Here is a 24,144-nt window from a genome sequence, read left to right on the forward strand (position 1 = left end):
AGCCCAATACACACACACAGCAACACACAACACACACCCAGGGACCCAGGCACTGCAGGACTGGCAGACAAGGAACACACAACAGTTGTGCACTCCCACAGCCTACACAATTGCATACAACCGTCCCCACAGGGAAAGACAAAACAAACAACAGGCATACAACTCCTGGCTGACACATGTGTGTCTCACACTATACAGGGGACACATGCTTACAGCACAAACTTACACCCTTCACACTGCATACCTCTGCTACACCCAACATCACACATGACATGTCAGCCATGCCACCATGACTAATGACCAACACAGGATGACCATACACATACACGCCTGGGCATAAAGAAAGGAAAACACACACAGCTCATGACAACACAGCCAGCAACAAACCCACTGAACCGTAGCCCACCCTGTGCCGGCAGTGTCCCCCAACATGACCTGTGAACAGTGTATGCAACATTAGCAAATCATCAACAATAGAACTGCAGTCCTTCAAAATGCCCATCACAGAGTACAACATCAGTAGTGGCAGAATGGACTGAAGACCCTGACACCCCTGTTTACACATCAGATGGCTACAAAGAGCCTTGCAAGGTCGAAATGAGTAATAGAACATGTTGCACAGTCAAGGTAATGCAAACAAGAAATAGAATGTAACTAGTAAGGAGACTGAGAAAACCACACACCAGAAGTAACTGTATTTATTCACAAATTGCACAGATGTAGCAATACAACATCAGTACACAACAGCAAGCCACACAAATAGGTAGAAATGGCATAGACTAAGGACAAGTGAAACACAAACAAGAAGGACAGAGTCCATGGCAGGGGAGACAGCAAGTACATGAGAGGCTGCACAGGGGACAGTACAGCACATCAGAGCAACAGGCCCAGAGTCCATGGCAGGGGAGACAGCAAGTACATGAGAGGCTGCACAGGGGACAGTACAGCACATCAGAGCAACAGGCCCAGAGTCCATGGCAGGGGAGACAGCAAGTACATGAGAGGCTGCACAGGGGACAGTACAGCACATCAGAGCAACAGGCCCAGAGTCCATGGCAGGGGAGACAGCAAGTACATGAGAGGCTGCACAGGGGACAGTACAGCACATCAGAGCAACAGGCCCAGAGTCTATGGCAGGGGAGACAGCAAGTACATGAGAGGCTGCACAGGGGACAGTACAGCACATCAGAGCAACAGGCCCAGAGTCCATGGCAGGGGAGACAGCAAGTACATGAAAGGCTGCACAGGGGACAGTACAGCACATCAGAGCAACAGGGCCAGCAACACACACAGGTCGCAAACAATGGACTGCACTAGCACACTTGTGTGGGGCACAGGCGTATGAGTGTGTTGACAACTCACTCCTGGCTGTCATGCGGACTGGGACCTGGCTGTGTTTAGTGGACAGCAGGCCCACTTGACTGGGCTGAAAGAGGCCCATGTGATGTTGTAATTACAGAGGGCCTGCTAGGTGGTGGGCTGTGTGGACCAGGTGGCACAGTGGCACGTGGAGGTGGAGTCATGCACACCCCTGACACAGTGTGGGTGGGAGAATTTGGAGGGGTGCCCTTCCACTTTTTTGGGACATGTAAAGGCTTCCCTGTCTTGGGGTTGATGAGAAGTATGATGGCACAATGGGAACACACACCAACTGGCCCACATCAGGGGCAGACACTGCCACTCCCTCTGGTGATGTGCTTGATCCTGCAGAACGCTTTGGCTGGCTACGCCTCCGGACCACCTTACCCTCTCCGGAAGGTGTACCCCCTAGAGTGCCCACCTCCCCACTACCCCCAGGGGTGGTGTTTACATTGCCCTCCTGTCCCTTCTGGCCAGAGCTGGTCACAACACTGACCTCCTTTCCCTTTATCACTGACCTGGACCAAACACTGGCCTCCTTTACCTTGATCACTGTCCTGGAACCAACACTGGCCTCCTTTCCCTTGATCACTGGCCTGGAACCAACACTGGCTTCCTTTCCCTTGATGACTGGCCTGGATCCAACAATGGCCTCCTTTCCCTTGACACAACACTGGCGTCCTTTCCCTTCACCACTCGCCTGGACCCATCACTGGCCTCCTTTCCCTTAATCACTGGGCTTGTCACAACAGGGCTCCCCTCTGCCTCAATGACTGGGCTGGTCACAACAGGGCTCCCCTCTGCCTCAATGACTGGGATGGTCACAACAGGGCTCTCCTCTGCCTCAATGACTGGGCTGGTCACAACAGGGCTCTCCTCTGCCTCAATGACTGGGCTGGTCACAACAGGGCTCTCCTCTGCCTCAATGACTGGGCTGGTCACAACAGGGCTCCCCACCACCTTCATCGATGTACTGTGTTTTGGGGTTGATGTTGCGGGTGGATGTGTCCCTGTGCTCCCCCCAGTAGTACTCATGACATGCCACACATCCTCTGTAGGCATAGGACAGTCAATTACTGGAGATGCCTAAGCATCAAATGAGCCTGATGTGTGGCACAATGATCTTCTGGCATTGCTCTTCTGTGACTTTTCCTTGTCTGTGCATATTGGTGGGGCCCTGCTCTTCTTTGGGGATGGAGTCTGTGGACGTGATTGTTTTGTTTGCGACTGACGTGTGCTCCTGGTGTTGTATCTTGTAGGTGATGTAGTTGCCAAGTGGGGACTGTGATCTGATGTGGCCACTGAATGGCTTGTTGTCGCAGGCACATGAGCTGCAATGGGAGCATGTGCCTGTTGGAGGGCTGACGTGACTGTGGCTGAAAATGCCTGGACTGTACGGTGTAGCCCACCCACGTCAGAGTGTATGCCCTCCATGCATATTTTGTTTCTGAATAGAGGGGTTTTGTCCTACGGATCCTGGCTGGACAAGTTACAATTAATAAAGAAGAAAGTGCCAGGATTCGATTTTAACAGACCAGAACTGGTTTATTCAGCTGGTGTGTGCCTTCTATTATTTATTTAAAGAAGGTATGCATTTGTCATAAATCTTGCATTTCAAAACAATTCACAATTTTCAACAATATACAGAGGCTGAAAATATCCCTTTTACTGGGGATGCGGATAAACGTAATATTTCACATTTCAGTACATTTCAAAACAATGTGTGCAAACAAGAATAAATGAAAAATAATTCATGAACAGTTACGCTTTCATCATTTTTTTCATAAAACAGGCATTAAATCCTATACACCAAAAATAATTCAGGTACATTCATTGTTATGTCACTATGTTGTGTGCCTACAGCCAGATGGCCGACGCGTTTCCAAACCCTTCTGTTATTCTAATGGGTTCTTCCTCAGGGCCGGGCTGTGTACCTTATGTGACAGGTTTATTGGCTGCTGCTTTCAAGCACGGGGTATCGGTTGGCTTTGACTTTTCACCATTACTTGCTTTCGTTCAGTTACTCTCTCAAATTGATGGTGTTATTAGGATGTATTTCGTGTTCCGCGGTGACTCCGATCTGCGTGTAGCGCGGCTGGCGACCCAAGCTCTTCACTTGGTTTAAACGAGCGTTCGCGTTTCTTAATCAGGTTCTCCGTTTGTGGGTCTCTCGCTGCGCTGGGGGTTCTGTGCGGCCGCTTCTCGCTCTGAGTACTGCTGTTCTAAATTGGACTGAACACCCAGTCGGCCATCTGGCTGTAGGCACACAACATAGTGACATAACAATGAATGTACCTGAATTATTTTTGGTGTATAGGATTTAATGCCTGTTTTATGAAAAAAATGATGAAAGCGTAACTGTTCATGAATTATTTTTCATTTATTCTTGTTTGCACACATTGTTTTGAAATGTACTGAAATGTGAAATATTACGTTTATCCGCATCCCCAGTAAAAGGGATATTTTCAGCCTCTGTATATTGTTGAAAATTGTGAATTGTTTTGAAATGCAAGATTTATGACAAATGCATACCTTCTTTAAATAAATAATAGAAGGCACACACCAGCTGAATAAACCAGTTCTGGTCTGTTAAAATCGAATCCTGGCACTTTCTCCATGCATATTTGGCGCACTACCTCGACGCGATCTGCACTGAGGGCAGCAGGGGGCACAGGTGCAGGTGCTGCAGTGCCAGGTGTGAATGTCACTCTTCCCCTCTTAGTAACACGGACACGGCCAGCACCAGAGGAAGTGGATGGGAGGCTGGGCAGTGGCCGCTGGCTGTCAGGTGCAGCAGCAGACTCCCCATCCCCTGTGCCTGCTAACATGGATGCCTCACCGCTGGCATCAGATGAAGTGGTACTCTGTCTATCAGCCACGGATTCCTCCTGCTTACTCCTGTCACCCTCAGAAGCGCTGTTCATCTCACTGTCACTTGGCTCAGTCTCAGTAGGCTCCGCTGCCGATGTCGTGCTGGTCTCGCCGCCACTTGTCTCCGGATCATGTTCCGCCGTGGTGTCTTGCGATTCTGCATTAGTGAGAGAAACAGGGTTGTGTAAGTGTCATCATCTTGTTACACGATTACAGATCAATGCAGCACTGTACAGGCCTTGGCCCACATGCTAATCATCACACCCCGCAATCATTATTCAGCAACACACCATATAGTCCACAACAGTGCCTGTCATGCCCACAAACTGCATGGAGTGAGTCATTTCTATGCCAAACATCACAACACCCTGCCAGTGGATGGAGTGCCCCCACCCCACTTACACCCGCCACATGGACATGATATTGCCACTTCACTCGTCACCACTGACAGCCATACATTGCACCAGAGGGTACAACACACACCTGTACTCACTTCACATGACACGATGCCAACCAGGCCACAGCAAGCACCATGTGCCAATCTGTGTTCACATTTTCATTGGATGTGTGGTCCTTAAACAGAATGGTGCATGCAAAGTAGACATACATGGAGTCACACTCATGAAGTGGACTTCGCAGTTTGGCAAAGTATGCACTCACCACACCATCCCAATGAAGAGTGACCATGTGGCCACTATACATCTGTCACGGATTGAGGACTGCAGGCAGGAGCAGCGCAGTTAGGCCGTGGTGGGCCAATGCCTCATGCAGGCACACATGGCAGTCGCCACTCACATCACACATCACAGCATGGCAACACACGCACATCACATGTGTCACCGCTGCCACTGGCCCTGGCCTGTACACATGCATCCACTCCCCGACACACTAGCCCTCCCCAGATACTCACCATCTATGTCTTGCAGCTGATGCCCCTTCAGACGTGCAGCCAGGTCTGGATTGGTCACTGCCAGTATGCGTCCCATCTGCGGAGTCATGGTTCGCCGTGCCAAACGCCCTGTGCGTGGTAGCATCCCCCAAGGTCATCTCTGCCACTTGCTTAGCCAGCCGGCTGATGTCGTCCCACCTCTTGTGACAGTGTGTGTGTCGTCTGTTTGATACCCCCAGGGCTCGCACTTTTGCTGCTATGGCCCTCCACACAGCCTTACTTTGGTGTGGCTTGAGCTGAAGGTATGGGAATAGAGAAGGGAATAATTGACATTCATGACATGTGACAAATCAGCATCCATCAGTACAGTGGCCACACACTGTCTCAGGACTCACAGTAACCTCCCTCCCTCCATAACTGAGGGTACCATCACGAGGGCACTCTGCTTGACATAAACATTAGTGATTGCATGCACACATTGTGGTTCTAAGTCTCAATGACCTTCACACAAATGCATGATGCCTCAACCCAAATGCATCGGCAGCAGTGTGAAAATCAGTAATTGTAGAGGGCACTGATGGGGCATATGTAATATTCAGCGTGGAGCTACTGTATCAGGTTAGTCTGTTGATGTACATCGACTGGCATTGCTGCCACTGAACCTACTCTGTGGGTCACACTGACTCTGACTATAGGGGCACCCACAAATGTCCTCAGAAGCATTCACTGTTCTACCATCTAATGGGACAACAAGCATTGGTTCTGTATGTGCGACAATGGAACACACCCCACTCACACATACAGGTACAGGGCTATGAAAGAGTTACATGCCAACACACATACTCCCACGAGGTGGATACAGCTTGTCTGTCAGTGTCTGTCATCACCCCACATCCCCAATCATATTATGCTGCATCACCACTACACGTCCCACACCACCCTGCCCTGCAGCTCCCTTTATGGTGACTTACCACACCATTGGGCCCACCGAACAGCCGTGGGTACTGTGCCAGCACCTCATCCACGAGGACATCTAGCTCCTCAATTGTGAATGGACTGGCACGGATCTTATCTGTTCTTGACATCCCTGCGGATATGGCAGACCTGTGGCGGAACTGAGTTGTGAGGGCTCCCAGGCAGCAGGCTCTTGGGGCAGCAGCAGGATGGGCTCCCAGGCAGCAGGCTCTTGGGGCAGCAGCAGGAGAGGCTCCCAGGCAGCAGGCTCCTGGGGCAGCAGCAGGATGGGCTCCCAGGCAACAGGCTCTTGGGGTAGCAGCAGGAGAGGCTCCCAGGCAGCAGGTTCTTGGGGAAGCGAGCTGGGTGGGCTCCCAGGCAGCAGGCTCTTGGGGCAGCTGCAGGAGAGGCTCCCAGGCAGCAGGCACTGTGAGCAGTGGAAATGTGAGGCTCACATACACAGATTTATAGCCCCCTAGGGTCGTTTGGAAGGTCAAAAGCTGCAACAATTGATTGTCCGGGTCTGCATCGTTCAAAAGCAACTAATGCCCGCCTCCGCGGTTGCGGAGCACACCTTCCGCGATTTTCAAATATGCATCATGCCACCGCCATCATCGCTGCCATTGGCCGCATGCAATGCTCCATGGCTGTGACGCACCGCGGGTGCCTGTGGTGCGCTACCGCGATGGTGCATCAATCAAAAGCAACCAATGGCCGCCTCCGCAGTTGCGGAGCACACCTTCAGCGATTTTCAAATATGCATCATGCCACCGCCATCATCGCTGCCATTGGCTGCATGCAATGCTCCATGGCTGTGACGCACCGCGGGTGCCCGTGGTGCGCTACCGCGATGGTGCATCAATCAAAAGCAACCAATGGCCGCCTCCGCGGTTGCGGAGCACACCTTCCGCGATTTTCAAATATGCATCATGCCACCGCCATCATCGCTGCCATTGGCCGCATGCAATGCTCCAAGGCTGTGACGCACCGCCGGGGCCCGGCGGTAGGTACTCCCATTTTTGTACCCATTGGTGTGTATGTCAATCAAGGACACTGTATCAGCACCCTGAAGCAACATGGAGAAGGGGACATCATTGTACACACGATGCCACACAGCCATGTCTTCCACAGGTGGACGCACATTCAGTGCGAGTCACTTTGGACTGGGTTTCACACATTTTAGTCACACATTTGTTGGCTGATGATGATTGACAGACTTCAGCTGTTCTAATTCATGTCCTTACGTAGACTTAGTTGATGGTCAATGCAGACCTTGACCTGGCTGGTGGCACCGCATTGTATGGGACCAGACTTCTGCTATCACAAATGGTCATGCATACAACCGGAAGTGTTCCTGCTATTGTGATCATTTTGTTGATGACTGTGTAATGACTTTACATGAGGCCTTGAAGTCTGGGAGGTACAACAGATGTGTATGATACACATTGTGAGTCAAAATATATTAACGGGTCTTGCTGCACCTTGTTTGCACATGTCAATTGGACATCCATTAAATCCGCATTCACTGTCCCAGATGTGTGGGTGATAGTTGTGCATTGTCACTGTAGAGGTGTGCCGTCTGTGTGTAGCAATTACCAAGCAATGTAACCTGAAGTGTCATCCGTCTCTCGTGCTATGGTTGCATTCCCATGACATCATTGGTGTTTTGTGCAATACCAATCTCATGATGCTTGTCACTGACATTGTCATTTCACTTCTCAACTAGGAGGAGGCAGAATCTCCTACGTCAACTAACAGTGCTGGAGGACATGGAGAATGAGGCAATCATCAGGAAATTCAGGCTGGACAGACCAACATTGAAGTACTTGTGTGATCTATTGGAGCCCCACCGGCAGCCTCGCCGTCACTATCCTACGGCATTTACACCCACCTACAAGGTGATGGCAGCACTCCACTTTTTTGCGACTGGTTCCTTCCAGGAGACCGTGGCTAACGCTGAGGGGATGTCGCAGCCCATGTTCAGCATGGTGCTGCGGGATGTGCTTGCGTTGTATTATCATGGAAGTGGGGGGAGGCAGAGTGAAAATCCTTTCAGTCTCCGTCGATAGCTTTATAATCAGAAGGGGAAAGGATCACTGGTCCTGCTTAAACCTTGGGTTCACAAGTCGAGGACCTGGTTTTCCTCCCAAATTGAATGACTCTCATACACGTGTATGTTGGTAGTGATGGTTTCTCGTTTGCGGTATATACTGTATCCCCGCTTCTCTACACGTGCGTGCGTAATCATTGAGTCATTCGTTTGTCTTGTGCACCCTCCACCAGGAGGTTCTGCCTTAGGGTTTAAGGCAGTAGTGATCGTGGAAGTGAGGGGGTAGTGGTGTGAAAGTTAAAATGTCAGAAAACCAGACAAGTGTTCTTTATTGAGTCTGGGTTCGGACTGAGGGTAAAAATTACGGATGCACTTTGTGAATTGTTAAGGGATTCTAGTGCATTGCAGTGAGAATTTAAAAAGAGGTCGACATGTTTCAGCCTTTGGTAGTCAGAGGATCTATAGGCTTTCTTCAGGACCAATGGGGTTAAGTGAAAATGTGAAAAATGTGAGAAGAAAAGAGGAAATTTGACCTGTTTCTTCGTGACTTTTAAGGTTACGTTGTACCTGTAAAAGTAAACAACAAACACACAAACAGCGACAAACAGGGAGAGGGGATATGGAAAGACATATAATTATGTACAGTAGTACCTTAATCTTATAAGGAACTAGAAAATGGCAATATTTCCCGTCACACTCAGTTTTGGGCGTCAACTCTTCCATTCTCATGCTTCGTTTCGACTTATGTTGAAGTGCCCATAGTTCTGACATTTATACTGTAGTGAAGTGCTCTTAGCTCTAAACATCTCACTGTGCGTGGTCTATCGTGATACTGCATACAATCTGAGTATTCCAGGGGTGGCGACATGATGATGGTGCCTAAAAGATATTTTCACAGGTTGTGTTAGGTGAAAAACATTTGTGCACAGAGCGTTGCGCGCGCTTTTTAGATAAGCATACCTTATTTTATTTTGGAAATTTCTCCCTCGGGGAATTAAGGCTGATCGAGAGAGGCCTTACTGCAAAGTATTAAGAATTAAGAAGGGGATATTATCTGGTGAGCTCCTTAAACTTACGGTTTTGTCGTTGTGAGGACGCTTCTAGTTTTACCCCATACCTTAGTGCCTTCTTACTCGGTCCTGGCAGCATGTGCTGACTCTGCCCTTCCTCACCCGGAACTACAAAGTGTTGTGGTTCCCGGTTTTTATATACTCCAGGGTGTGGAAAAAATAGAAGAAACACTTCAGCAGTTGCCGGGGGTGCCTTCCAAAGCTAAGGGTAGACTAACCACTATTAATTGGGGAAATATTCTGTATGAGTAGGCCGTGAGAATAACAGTTTGTTTTGTACTACAGTATTTTATATGGGGTTGCTGGTTGAGAACCCCAGATTGGTTGGTAGTGTTTTTGTTTTCTCATGAAATCGAAGTTTTTTAGAATCATCTGTTAAGTGATAGCCATGGAACGGAATCATTCAGGCCTGAGGTATCTGTTTTCAACCTGTGAACCCAACGTTGTTCTTTTTCGAACAATATTCTTTCCGCATTTCTGTCAATTGTTTCCAGGCTTTCCAGGATTACCCAGTGGAGATCGTTGGCAGTATGTTGTTTCTCTTTGTAGTGTGACGACATCTTGGTCGTGTTTTTCTGGCAGTTGACATTGCTCCTGTGTTCACTGAGTCTTTGTTTCACTTTGCGGCATGTCATCCCTATGTATTTCATCTCACGGCCTACTCATACAGAATATTTCCCCAATTAATAGTGGTTAGTCTACCCTTAGCTTTGGAAGGCACCCCCGGCAACTGCTGAAGTGTTTCTTCTATTTTTTCCACACCCTGGAGTATATAAAAACCGGGAACCACAACACTTTGTAGTTCCGGGTGAGGAAGGGCAGAGTCAGCACATGCTGCCAGGACCGAGTAAGAAGGCACTAAGGTATGGGGTAAAACTAGAAGCGTCCTCACAACGACAAAACCGTAAGTTTAAGGAGCTCACCAGATAATATCCCCTTCTTAATTCTTAATACTTTGCAGTAAGGCCTCTCTCGATCAGCCTTAATTCCCCGAGGGAGAAATTTCCAAAATAAAATAAGGTATGCTTATCTAAAAAGCGCGCGCAACGCTCTGTGCACAAATGTTTTTCACCTAACACAACCTGTGAAAATATCTTTTAGGCACCATCATCATGTCGCCACCCCTGGAATACTCAGATTGTATGCAGTATCACGATAGACCACGCACAGTGAGATGTTTAGAGCTAAGAGCACTTCACTACAGTATAAATGTCAGAACTATGGGCACTTCAACATAAGTCGAAACGAAGCATGAGAATGGAAGAGTTGACGCCCAAAACTGAGTGTGACGGGAAATATTGCCATTTTCTAGTTCCTTATAAGATTAAGGTACTACTGTACATAATTATATGTCTTTCCATATCCCCTCTCCCTGTTTGTCGCTGTTTGTGTGTTTGTTGTTTACTTTTACAGGTACAACGTAACCTTAAAAGTCACGAAGAAACAGGTCAAATTTCCTCTTTTCTTCTCACATTTTTCACATTTTCACTTAACCCCATTGGTCCTGAAGAAAGCCTATAGATCCTCTGACTACCAAAGGCTGAAACATGTCGACCTCTTTTTAAATTCTCACTGCAATGCACTAGAATCCCTTAACAATTCACAAAGTGCATCCGTAATTTTTACCCTCAGTCCGAACCCAGACTCAATAAAGAACACTTGTCTGGTTTTCTGACATTTTAACTTTCACACCACTACCCCCTCACTTCCACGATCACTACTGCCTTAAACCCTAAGGCAGAACCTCCTGGTGGAGGGTGCACAAGACAAACGAATGACTCAATGATTACGCACGCACGTGTAGAGAAGCGGGGATACAGTATATACCGCAAACGAGAAACCATCACTACCAACATACACGTGTATGAGAGTCATTCAATTTGGGAGAAAAACCAGGTCCTCGACTTGTGAACCCAAGGATGTGCTTGCGGCCATGATGCTCTATCGCAATCGCTACATCCATTTCACAGGAGACTCAGCATATCCCAGTCGCCCATGGCTGTTGAGCCCACTCCGAAATCCCCAGACACCAGCAGACATCCGCTACAAATAGGCACATGGCAGGACACGACGGGTCATCGAGCGGACTTTCGGCCTGCTGAAGTCAAGGTTCAGGTGCCTTGACAGGACCGGAGGCGCACTGGCATACTCACCTGGGAAGGTGTGCAAGATATTTGTGGCATGCTGTATGCTGCACAACCTGGCCATCCACAGGGGAGTCCCCCTGCTCCTGGACGATGGTGATGAACCAGGGCACAACCTGCTCAGGGACCTCAATCCAGTGATGAGGACAGTGGAGAGGATGAAGGAGTTGACCTGCGCCAACAGCTCATTGCACGCTACTTCTCTTGAGGTGGGTTGTGGTATTGGGTTCTCAAGGCCTACATGCTCCGCAGAATACCCACTACACCGAAAGAACTGTTGGCACGGAAACTGAAAAATGCAAAAGACAAGTTTATTAAGACCCCATGGGGTGGTGGTACATTCCTACAGCACCCTTCGGCAATGCAAGAAGTATCACACCGAACATCGGTGTAAGTCCTTCTTTTATACACTTTACAACATAATAAAAAGGTAGGCGGTACACAGTTACAGAGTTTTAGGTACATATATGGTCATTTTTGGAGCACAGCCAACTCATGGGAGGGGTTACAACACCACTGGTCAGTTTGGCGAAACATTCCTGAGGGGTGACTGGTCAGTCAGAACTGTGCATGTACAGGCTTGACCGTTACTAAAAATAGCCTGTTGCTGGGCAAACTCAGGTGGTCTGCGGCACGGACAAGGGACTAAAGGGCATGCTGACCACGAGGTAGCTCATTCTCTAAAATGGCCGCCATAACATACAAAATGGCGTTTTAGAATAAGGCCAAGTTAAGGGGAATAACGTGTAGCAGAGCTAAGCGCTAACCCAGCCATCGTCAAAATACGACAGACAACCCTTTTAGCGTTTAGCTGAAGCTACCTCATAGTGGACATAATCAGGATACTCATCTTCTATATCAATCGACATAATTTGAGTCACTTCTTTATGAAGCATCGATTCATTTTGGGCAAGAGCTCGTCTAGATGGGATACAGGCTGATAAACACATAGAACATAATGCAGGGCCACATTGTATACATAGACACAAAAAGAACAATATCCCAACTAAAATACATAGGATTGTCAGTAGCTTCCAGCCCCATGTACTAAGCATTGACCAAAACCACCCAGAAAAGGTCCATGTACCATTGTCCGGATGTATCTCAGCAGCAATTTTATGTAATTTAGATATGGCATCATATACAGATGGTGAGTTGTCTGGCACGTAAACGCAGCAGCTACTTCCGATAATTCTACATTCCCCCCCTCGATCAGCTAGAACTACATCTAGAACCATCCGGTTCTGGAGCGTGACAATTCTAGATATTTGAAGCTCTTCAGTTATATTCCCCAATGCAAAAGCAGTATCATTAGCTACAGCCTCAACAACACGGGTCAGTCGTCGTATCTTACTACTGTTCAGAGCAGCTCCCACAAAGGAAAACAAACCCAAATTAAAATCCACATATTGTTGCAGAGCAGTATCGATCTGATCGATATCTTCAAGGACTACAGCACGTTTGACCCTATTCAACACAAAGTCGTGATATAAGATATAGTCATTATGGTACATTGGTGGAGTAATGAATACAGGGGGCAATACAAAAGAGATATAACATGTACCTAACCATCCTAACGGGAGTTGATGATAACCTTTATTACCACAGATAAAATATGTATTTCGAGATGCCACAAATGATATGCCATTCGGACTGTCAAATGTAAGTGTGGTGTTACATTCACTTTTTCCAACCGGGATTGTACCTTTATTACGTATACAGAGATCAGCCTTGGTATCTATGACATTAATAACATGAGAGCTGGACATGTTAATGTTCCGTTGATTACTGTAAATTCGGGGTGCAGACACGTTGTCGGGGCGGTACTCTTCCCATTCGAATCGAGTACCCTCAGCTTGTGGATAGCCATCCCGATCATGATAACATATCTTATTTAAATGGAAAAGCACCCCGCCTTTTGTTGGCCATCGCAAAGTGAACAAAAGAGTATACCAGGCATTGCAGGATCCATTGTGGGAAAACGGGAGTGGGATAAGCGGTGTGCCTCCTTTCTTCTGATGCCCAGGCAACATCCCACATACCTAAAAGTTAGAAGTGTCTGTCATATTATGAGTATGATGCAAAATTTGAATGAAGCTATTGTTCAAATAAGTCTGTCGGTGCCTTTCTTCGTGATAGGGTAAGGTGAAATGAAAATGTTCAGATGGAGCCGGGGTAGTCGGCAGCAAATGTTCTCGTACAGGCACCACAAGTTCTACTACCCAGGCTATCACCGCTATCACCACAATTGTCAATACAAACAATATAGCCCCAAGAATTCTTTTGTCTCGTGATGCAGAAGACGCCATAGTTCAAAAGAGTTCACAATGTCTCAAATATACAACTAAAAAAAGAAAAATGTGAATGCTGAGCTCCAAGGTAGCCGTTGTTTTCTTCTCCGGGGTCAAGACGGGTGTCGCTACTCTTGGCAGAACTGATCCCCCCCCCTTGAGATTCCCGGCTTCCGTTTCACAAACCTGGAGCAGTAACTCAACCAGTCTCGCACCAAAAAAAAACTTCGTCTTCCTATCGTGGCCGCAGATTGTAACGCTGTTGTCCAGAAACGGTGTGGTCCGGGAAGGCTCCCTCAGATTCGGCCGACGTCACAGCTGGGCTTTTCTCCTCGTCCAAGATGTCTCTGTAATCAGACAGCACGGTGGGATTCACCAGATCCGGAGAGACACGACGGCAGTGAGTTGAATGCACCCACCGCTTCCTGTTGGTCACTCGCACAGCCTTTCGAGTTGCTAGCAGGACTTGCTCGGAGCCACGCCACCTCGGTTCCAAGCTGTTCGCTCTCTCAAAGGATTTTACCATAACGAAGTCACCAGGACGAAGATTGTGAGCCTCTCCAATGGAATTATCAGGGAGCGCTTCTCGAATCTGTTGGTGAATAGAAAGTAAATCATTTGTTAATCGTGCCAAATAATCGTTCATCATTATACAAGGCACATCATGTAACAATCGCGGCTTAGGAACTCCCCATATATTCATTGGCCTTCCAAACACCACTTCATAAGGTGTGAGGCCAGTTCGAGAGTGAGGTACTGATCTAATAGAGAGTAATGCTAACGGCAAGGCGTCCGGCCACTTCAAAGACGTGGACGCCACAATCTTAGCCAACTTTAGTTTCAAAGTGGCATTGTACCGTTCGACAAGACCTGCTGATTGAGGATGAAACACAGCGTGAAACTTTTGCTGAATACCCAATCCCTTTAGCACATATTCCACAATTTTCCCAACAGAATGGGGACCATTATCGCTCCACAAAAATTTGCAAACGCCATATCGAGGGAAGTACTCTTTGAGCAACACCTTAGCTGTTGTCAAAGCTGTATTATTCTTCGTGGGGAAGGCCTCAACCCATTTGCTAAAGGCACACACCACCACTAAGACATACTTAAGGTTATTGCAACGCTCAAGCTGGATATAATCCATTTGTAGTACCTCGAATGGTGCAGAAGGTGGAACGAACCCTCCTTTCGGAGTATGCGTCCCTTTTGCAGGATTGTGCTGTAAACATATCAAACAGGTCTGCACTACTCTCTTGGCAGTGTTGGCAATCTCTGGGTGCTCCCAAACTCGTGTTAACAATCGAGTGATCACAAGAGCTCCAACATGCGCCAACCCATGTGTCATCTGGACCATCGCTTGCAAGTAAGCTGCAGGCAATTTCCATCGTTCCATATCCTTGCTCCTCCAACAACCCTCATCATCCAGCACCCCCTCTGCTGCCCACATTACAAGTTCTGCTTCAGTCGCTGATTTCTGGATGTCTAATATCTCTGCTCTAGCATCATGCCATCGCTCGGCCTGCGACTTCACTACATACATGGGGGAGTCGTTTCGTGACATAGCCGTTTGTCTTGCTATACTGTCTGCAAAAGCATTACCCTGTCCCACTTTGTCAGTGACCTTTTTATGTGCACTGCATTTAATTATCGCCACTTTCTTTGGACAAAGTAACGCATTTAGGAGATCACGCACTAGTTCTCCGTGCATAATGTGTACTCCATGTGAAGTCAAAAACCCACGCTCTCTCCAGAGTAGGCCGAAGTCATGCGCTACTCCGAAGGCGTACCGGCTGTCTGTGTAGATGTTCACACATAAGCCAGCACTCAGTTCGCAGGCTCTTGTCAAAGCTATCAGCTCCGCTGCTTGGGCTGATTTCTGGGGTATTCGTGCTGTTTCTACCACCGTCTTAAATGTCGTGATCGCATATGCTGCAGACGTTGTGCCATCTGGCAGCCTCAAACACGATCCATCAACCCACAGTTCCCCATCCACATCTGGAAGTGGCATATCCTGTAAGTCGACACGACCCTTTGTTTGTTCCTCGGTCAGAAAAACACAATCATGGTGCTTTTCCTCCTGGCCCTCTTCAACCGGATATGGCAATAAAGTGGCAGGGTTCAGGGTAGCACATCTTTTCAGTGTGATATGTGGCGCCAGAAGTGTGAGCTGATATCCTGTCAAACGTGCGCTCGTTAAATACTGGGTCTCCGTTTGATTTAACAGGGCATCTACTGCATGGGGAACTAGCACCAACAATTTGTGCGACAAAACTATTCCCTCACTCTGCCGTATAGCTACTGCTGTTGCTGCAACTGCTCGGAAACACCCAGGTAACCCTCGCGCTACAGGATCAAGAATGGCTGAGAAATAAGCACATGGCCTCTGCTTATCCCCGTGTGTCTGCACTAACACTGATAACGCGTACCCATCTTTCTCGTGCACGTACAACGTGAAAATCTTTGTATAATCTGGTGTACCTAACACGGGTGCAGAACAAAGAGCTTTTCTCAGTTGGCCAAAAGCATTCTGACATTCATCTGTCCATTCAAGGGGCATTGGTGTAGTTTTGGACAATAACGCTAACAAAGGTTTGATAATGTGTGAAAACCCCATAATCCACTGTCTACAAAAGGACGTTAATCCTATGAAGGCGCGTACATCTCTCTGAGTGCGGGGGACTGGCGTATCTAAAATCGCTTGTATTCGATCTGATGTCAATGCACGCCCCTCCTTAGACAAAAGATGACCGAGGTAGGTCACCTTGGGTCTACAGTATTGTAGCTTTTTCTTAGAAACTTTATGGTTATTCTGAGCCAAAAAGGAAAGCAAAGCAAGTGTACTTTCCTCACATTGTGCATAGGTATCTGCAGCTAACAGAAGATCGTCAACATATTGGATAAGGGCTACTCCAGATTGCAATTCAAACAAATCAAGCTGTCTTTTTAAGGCCTGGCTATAGATGCTAGGACTCTCTGTGTAACCTTGGGGAACACGACACAATCTATACGATTTATTATTTAACGTGAAGCCAAATAGGTATCTGCTGTCAGGATGAATGGGAATGGAAAAGAACGCATTCTTAAGGTCAATAACAGAAAAGGTTGTTGCAGTTGGGGGGACCAATGTAAGCAATGTCGTGATATCAGACACCACCGGGTATTGGGGAATGACAATTTTGTTAATTTCTCTCAAATCAATAATATATCGATAGACTTTGTCGTCAGTGTCTTTCTTAAGGATCGGCAGAATAGGACTGTTACAGACATTGTAAGGAACTTCCTCCACTACTCCTGCAATGATTAAATCCTGAACGATGTGCGTCAGGGCAATTTCACCTTCCCTAGAGATCTTATACTGTGGTACTCGTGGCAAAGGTACTCCCTCCTTGACAGTAATTCGAATAGGCGGAATGAGCATCTGTCCCACATCCGCATCCGAAGTTGCCCATAACGTGTGCGGGAGAGAGGCTAATGCTTCGATTTCTTTCATAGTGCAAAATCTGCCTGAATCTGGGTAATTGTCATTCAAAATAACCCGCACTCCTTCAGGAGCACAGCGTATCGTTGCTCGAAAATATTTGAGCAAATCAATGCCCATAATATTATCTGGTGTGTGGGGCGACAACAAAAATGGGCAAAAGCTAAACAATTTGTCAATACAAAGTGCAAGAGGTTGTGATAATGGGCTAGGAGAGGGTGTGCCATCAAACCCTATACATGTTATAGTTTCGCCAGACAGGGGAGCCCTTGGAACCAAGTTTTTAGACAAAGCACTACGAGTAGCTCCTGTGTCAACTAAAAACTGATCAGTAGAACCCAAAATGCCCGCTGATACATATGGACCTCTTTGATCTACTGGCACTTCAACCGATTCCACACCCCATCCTACGCAATCCTATGCATGCACAAAATACTGATGCTCCACATTCTCACCCTCCGATATCTGATACTGGTTCCGTCTATCAAAGGTATTTCGTTCATCCTGACCACGACCCCTCGCTTCAAACCTACCACGATCACTTCCGCCACCTCTCGCTCCCGAATAACTATTCCTCGACCTTGCACCTCCTCGACCACGCTGGCTACGTTGCTCGCGAAGCACCGGACAATCTTCGGCCCAATGCCCAAACTCTTTACAATATGCGCATTGGTCCTCAGCAATATCAGTGCGACTGTACGACGCATTACCTCCTCCTCGCCGACCTCTCTCATTCCCTCTAGATTGCGTACCACCAACCTGTGCCAACATCACCTTCGTTTTCAATTCCTTCGCTTTCTTATCAACACTTTCTTTAGCCTCTATTTCCTGCCGCTCGTAATACTGAGCCATAGTTAACAAAGATGCAGGGGTCGCCGTGGTCCAGGAACTTTCACTTGCTTTCAATCTTTTTGCAATCTCCGGTAGGAGATTAGCCACATACTTATCTACAAACAAATGCCTACCCGTATCATCTATTAATGATTACCCACTGTAATCATGAAACGCTTCTTCAAAACGTGTGAAGAAGTCAGATACTGATTCGTCTTGCTTCTGTTTGCACGAAGCTAGCATAGTCCAATCAATCTTTTTAGGGGGAACAAGCGTTTTCAATTTATTCAAAATAGCCGTTGGAAGTTCTAAAATTAAATCACATGGTTTGCATGCAGGTTCCCTGTCTAAGTCAGCCTGGCCTATCTCCTTCCAAGTTGCCCCAAACATCGTTTGATCATTAGACTTACGAATCGCTCTCCACATATCAGGGGGAAGGATTAGTCCAAAGAAAAGATCTATATCAACAAGAGTCATAACACAAGAGGAAATAGCCCCATCTACCCCTTCATAAAAAGCTGCCGGATTCTTACGGAGATCAGGTAAAGCGTTTTTCAATGCCATAACATCTGCTCTGTTCCAAGGCGTATACACCCAATTATATATAAAATACCCCTTTGCATTTGCTGACATTTTATCTTCATCTGTACCATCTCCTCTAGGGGGAACATACAAAGGTGCAGCTTCACGCATAGGCATAACATGCACTTTAGATCTCTTATCTGTTCCCAAGATAGAACACTGTTTGGACTGTTCCTCCGACTCCGGCTCAGGCTGCTCTGATGCCTTTTGTGCTTCCCGCAATTTGGACGCCTCATCCCGTAGCTGGACCAATCGTTGGAAAAAGTTATCCGCATCTGAAATATCAAATAAACCTTTATGCATTTGCTCATGAAAAACTGATACATCCTTAGGTTCTAACTCCTCTGAATGCTTACGAAACCGCTCAATAACCTCATCCTCAAAAGTGCCTAAAAAACACATCTGTTCTCGTTCCGACCATAATTTCCTTTCATCATTAAAGTCTGACATAGTAATTCTATTCAAGTTTAATTTCCTAGCAAACCCTCGTAAATCCGAAGCTCTCTGTGCAGTTAACCTCGTCTTATCCCGACTTTCATCACCGGAATCCTCGGACGGGGCTGTAGGCTGAACATACGGAGGCGGAGATCGATCTGATAACGAAAAATCATCAACTTCATTATTAAGGACAGGATAAAGTGGACGTCGAATAAGAAATTGACCGGTCGTTTCCAAATTACGTTCCCGTGCCTCCCTCTCTTTCTTTTCCTGCGCCTCCTTTTCCTCCAGCTGTAAAGCTTTATCTCGAGCAGCCTTGCGCTGCTCTTTGTCCGCCAAGGCAATCTCACGCTTCATTCGCTCACGCACTGCTTTCTCCCACATTCGCACACAATTAAACATATCCTGTCTATACCTGCGCTGAAACAAACATTGCTCCACAAACTGAACCTTTCGTAAATCAAACGACCCATGTAGTGGCCATTGCAATTCGGGATCGGTTCTAGTATATTTATGCCATAATTTACTGTACAGTATAGGGGGAAGACCAAATTTAACATACATCTCACGATTAGGTGTTCCCTCTGGGGGAGCCGGCTGAGATTCATTTAACCTATATGTAGTATCATTTCCAAGACAGCAAATCCCTCGGAGTGTGCTTAAAACAGGCATGTTCAAAAAGTACCACGAAAGCGTGATACCGAAAAAAATGGCACTTACAATACTTCACACAAATGTGCCGCTCAAAGTACGAAATAGTTAGAGAAACATCTCTACATGCCTGCCTATGTGAAGTGCACTGCACATATGTATTCAAATTCACAAAGTCAAAATGTTAGCTAACTCAAATCATAATCACATTCACAGAACTTCAGTAAGCGTCCGCAGACTACCTTACCGATCACAAATCTTACCCAAGTTTCAAACATCCAGATTCCAACTGCCAAGGTCTTTGATCGAATCAGCCAAACGGGCACTGTACAGCAACACAAACGAGCAGGATCTCAATCGGGGACCGGCGCCACCTGGAAGGTCAGATCAGAAGGAAGGGAAGAAAACACCGTGGGTGCCAAGACTTGGGTCACTCAGTGGCAGCGTACGCGTCCATGGCGAGTTTCTAATCCTTCGTCACGACCTCTCCTTCGGGCATCCGAGTCGCCGATGAGTCCCTTCGTGGTCCCCAATTTGTGGTATTGGGTTCTCAAGGCCTACATGCTCCGCAGAATACCCACTACACCGAAAGAACTGTTGGCACGGAAACTGAAAAATGCAAAAGACAAGTTTATTAAGACCCGATGGGGTGGTGGTACATTCCTACAGCACCCTTCGGCAATGCAAGAAGTATCACACAGAACATCGGTGTAAGTCCTTCTTTTATACACTTTACAACGTAATAAAAAGGTAGGCGGTACATAGTTACAGAGTTTTAGGTACAGATATGGTCATTTTTGGAGCACAGCCAACTCATGGGAGGGGTTACAACACCACTGGTCAGTTTGGCGAAACATTCCTGAGGGGTGACTGGTCAGTCAGAACTGCGCATGTACAGGCTTGACCGTTACTAAAAATAGCCTGTTGCTGGGCAAACTCAGGTGGTCAGCGGCACGGACAAGGGACTAAAGGGCATGCTGACCACGAGGTAGCTCATTCTCTAAAATGGCCGCCGTAACATACAAAATGGCGTTTACGAATGAGGCCAATTTAAGGGGAATAACGTGTAGCAAAGCTAAGCGCTAACCCAGCCATCGTCAAAATACGACAGATTGACAAGGTACAACGTGTACATTGTCTGGTGTTGTTGCTCTTGTTATGAATGGCTATGCGCAGATGTAACCGATTGGAACATGTTCAGTCACCCATGTGTGTTATTTGTGTGAATGACGTTCATTGCCGAGATGTACATTGGACTGTAGGAGACGCCTATCAGGGAGCTTGCTGCTTAATCCCTTAATCCCTGCAACGTACCTGCTGGGCAATCACCTCTGTCACTTCTGGACCTCGCGGTACCCGCTGCGCGGGTCCCGCATCGGCCGCCTTGCTGGGCGCTCTGCTCTGCTGAGGAGCAGGATTTTCGCTTGGACTTTGGCCGCATTACAGGGCGGGAAGAGAACATTTCTGCAGGGCTGCGAGCGCCAGGTGAGGGACAGGGACTCCATTTCCCAGGAGTCCCTGTGTTGCCATCACCTGCACCTGGACGCTCTCCCTGGTTGCCCCGCCCCGACCACCGAGCTAAAGGTGCTGCCGGCTTCGAGACTCTGGGAGACGCCTAAACTGTCAATCGCCGATCAGGGAGCTTGCTGCTTAATCCCTTAATCCTTAAAACGTACCTGCTGTGCAATCACCTCTGTCACTTCTGGACCTCGCGGTACCCGCTGCGCGGGTCCCGCATCGGCCGCCTTGCTGGGCGCTCTGCTCTGCTGAGGAGCAGGATTTTCGCTTGGACTTTGGCCGCATTACAGGGCGGGAAGAGAACATTTCTGCAGGGCTGCGAGCGCCAGGTGAGGGACAGGGACTCCATTTCCCAGGAGTCCCTGTGTTGCCATCACCTGCACCTGGACGCTCTCCCTGGTTGCCCCGCCCCCGACCACCGAGCTAAAGGTGCTGCCGGCTTCGAGACTCTGGGAGACACCTAAACTGTCAATCGCCGATCAGGGAGCTTGCTGCTTAATCCCTTAATCCCTGCAACGTACCTGCTGTGCAATCACCTCTGTCCCTTCTGGACCTCGCGGTACCCGCTGCGTGGGTCCCGCATCGGCCGCCTTGCTGGGCGCTCTGCTCTGCTGAGGAGCGGGATTTTCGCTTGGACTTTGGCCGCATTACAGGGCGGGAAGAGAACATTTCTGCAGGGCTGCGAGCGCCAGGTGAGGGACAGGGACTCCATTTCCCAGGAGTCCCTGTGTTGCCATCACCTGCACCTGGACGCTCTCCCTGGTTGCCCCGCCCCCAACCACCTCACCTGCTTTTTAGGAACAGCTGACACCCGCTACGCGGGACGCGTGCGGGGCACCCGGGGCTAAGCCCGGGCAAAGGGCAGGCCCTCTACGGCCCTCAGCGGCCAGAAGAGGCCGGGCCGGGCCACATCTCTGTCCTGTGGAACATCGTGATACAAAGGTGAGGATCCTAAGTCTGTCTATTTTGCTCACAATCGGACACTATCCTATTGCCCTGTCATAAACATGAGGAAGGGTTTGAAAACCGGCAGAGTGCCTGTCCTTTGCTCCAAAACGAGACAAAAGGAATCTGTGCCGCCACTGGTCCTTACCCTCACAGCAATTGACATCATGCTACAACAAACTATTGGGGCAGTATCTTCTGCCATGGCTAGTACCGAAAGGAGGTTATCTTTGCCGCCAACAATATTTCTGGCTGACACCCAAGTGGCGGCTGTCGATTTTGATCCTGTAGGTCTCCCACATGATGTTACTAACGACCTAGATATAAGCCTTGGAGTTACCGCCTCATTTGCTGATCTTCCATGTGGTCAGCTTCTAATTGAATCTCAGGGAAACCCTCAAAACATGTCATCTGACCCATTTCCCCTGAGGATAGATGGAATGGAAGTTAGTGTAACGCCAGAACTAGGGAATACAGGTCCTTCTAAGAACGAATCCAAGACTAAGAAAAAGCCTAAAAATAACACTAGGAACCATAACTTAGTGTCACCCGCCCCTAATTTTGCATCAGGCATACCATGTTGGGTCGAAAATATGGTAGCAGACTTAAAATCGGACCTGGAAGCAACGATAACGGCTTACATCAAGCCCTTAATGTCCAAAATTGACAGATTAACATCATTAATCAATACAAAATGGACTAATAAGGCAAGTGGAAATGTGCCCTTTCAGACGCACGGGAAAACAAAAGAAGCGCCTCTGGGAAATACCACTAGTACCAAATCTTCAAAAGATGTTATCACAAAGGCTAAAACCGTACCAGACAACTCAGGAGCAGCATCATAACAACTGCCCCAAAAGGGGGAAAAAGCTGCTGCACCTCCCCCAACTCCTAGTGTTACTGGCCCTATCCCGAAGTTACAAACAACCTCTGGACCCAAAAAAGCGTCCAACCAACCTGCAAAGGGCTCTAAAAGTCTGGATACTAATTTGACACCAACTACCTCCCTAAACAAGATCCAAGAACTAAAAACAAGGCCGGCTCGTTTTAAGTCAATTAACTTGCCGCCGGAAGTCTCACCCTTTGTCGTTGTACTGACGGGTGTACCACCACTGAAGGAGGGTAGAAGATAAACTTTTGTCGAACTGAAAAATAAGTGTGCTCAGTGGCTTCAGCTGCATAAACCACTACCCATTCATATGTGTGGCGAAATACTTGCAGTTAGAAGAGGAGAGTGGGTGGGCAGAAATATTAAGACCATAGCAGAGCAGGAGATGTTGTAACTGTCAATTTCAGGGACACAGGGGTAGTGAATTATATATGTAATGCACCTAGTAGTGGACCAGCTACCCAAATCCATCCACTTCCTCTGTCCTATTTTCTACCCATGCCACCAAGACAACATCCCCCTAGTTTCAGTCTTCCAATTAATAGAGGGTATACACATGCTCCACATCATACTATCCATCAATGGCAGCAACCATGGTTAGGACCACCTCCTCCATTTGACCCCTTCGTATCTCAGTTTGCCCACTGGAATAGATTCTGTGTCCTTGATGAGGTTGACTGACTTATCCTTGATGAAACTTCCTCCTCACATCTGGACATCAATAGGGGTGAGGATGAGGGTTCTCACGTTATACCATATTCGATATGCCCCAATCTTCCAACTATGATGGCTACTAGTCAGATCCAGGTAACATCCTTTGCTCCAGAGAGGGAATGTACAGAACTTCAAAGTCACAGTAACATTACTGGCACTAGAGGAGAAATCACCAAGGAGAAAATAAAAATTCTTAGTTGGAACCTCGCTGGGATCCATAGGAAATTGGGTCTGCCCGAGTGGAGCGTCTTGGTTGAAGCACATAAGATCTGCATGTTCCAGGAGACCTGGAGCACTGAACCACTCCACCGGGTTGGGTTTGTAACCTATTTTGTTCCAGCTGAGAAACCCAGGCATGGGAAGGGGCGCCCATCGGGGGGTCTCATTATCTGGGTAAGCATTTCCCTTAACTGCCGAATAACATCAAAGCAGATAAACAACCCAGATATTCTAGGTATCTTACTGAC

This window comes from Lissotriton vulgaris, chromosome 5 (genome assembly GCF_964263255.1).
Source record: "Lissotriton vulgaris chromosome 5, aLisVul1.2, whole genome shotgun sequence".
Lineage (NCBI taxonomy): Eukaryota > Metazoa > Chordata > Amphibia > Caudata > Salamandridae > Lissotriton > Lissotriton vulgaris.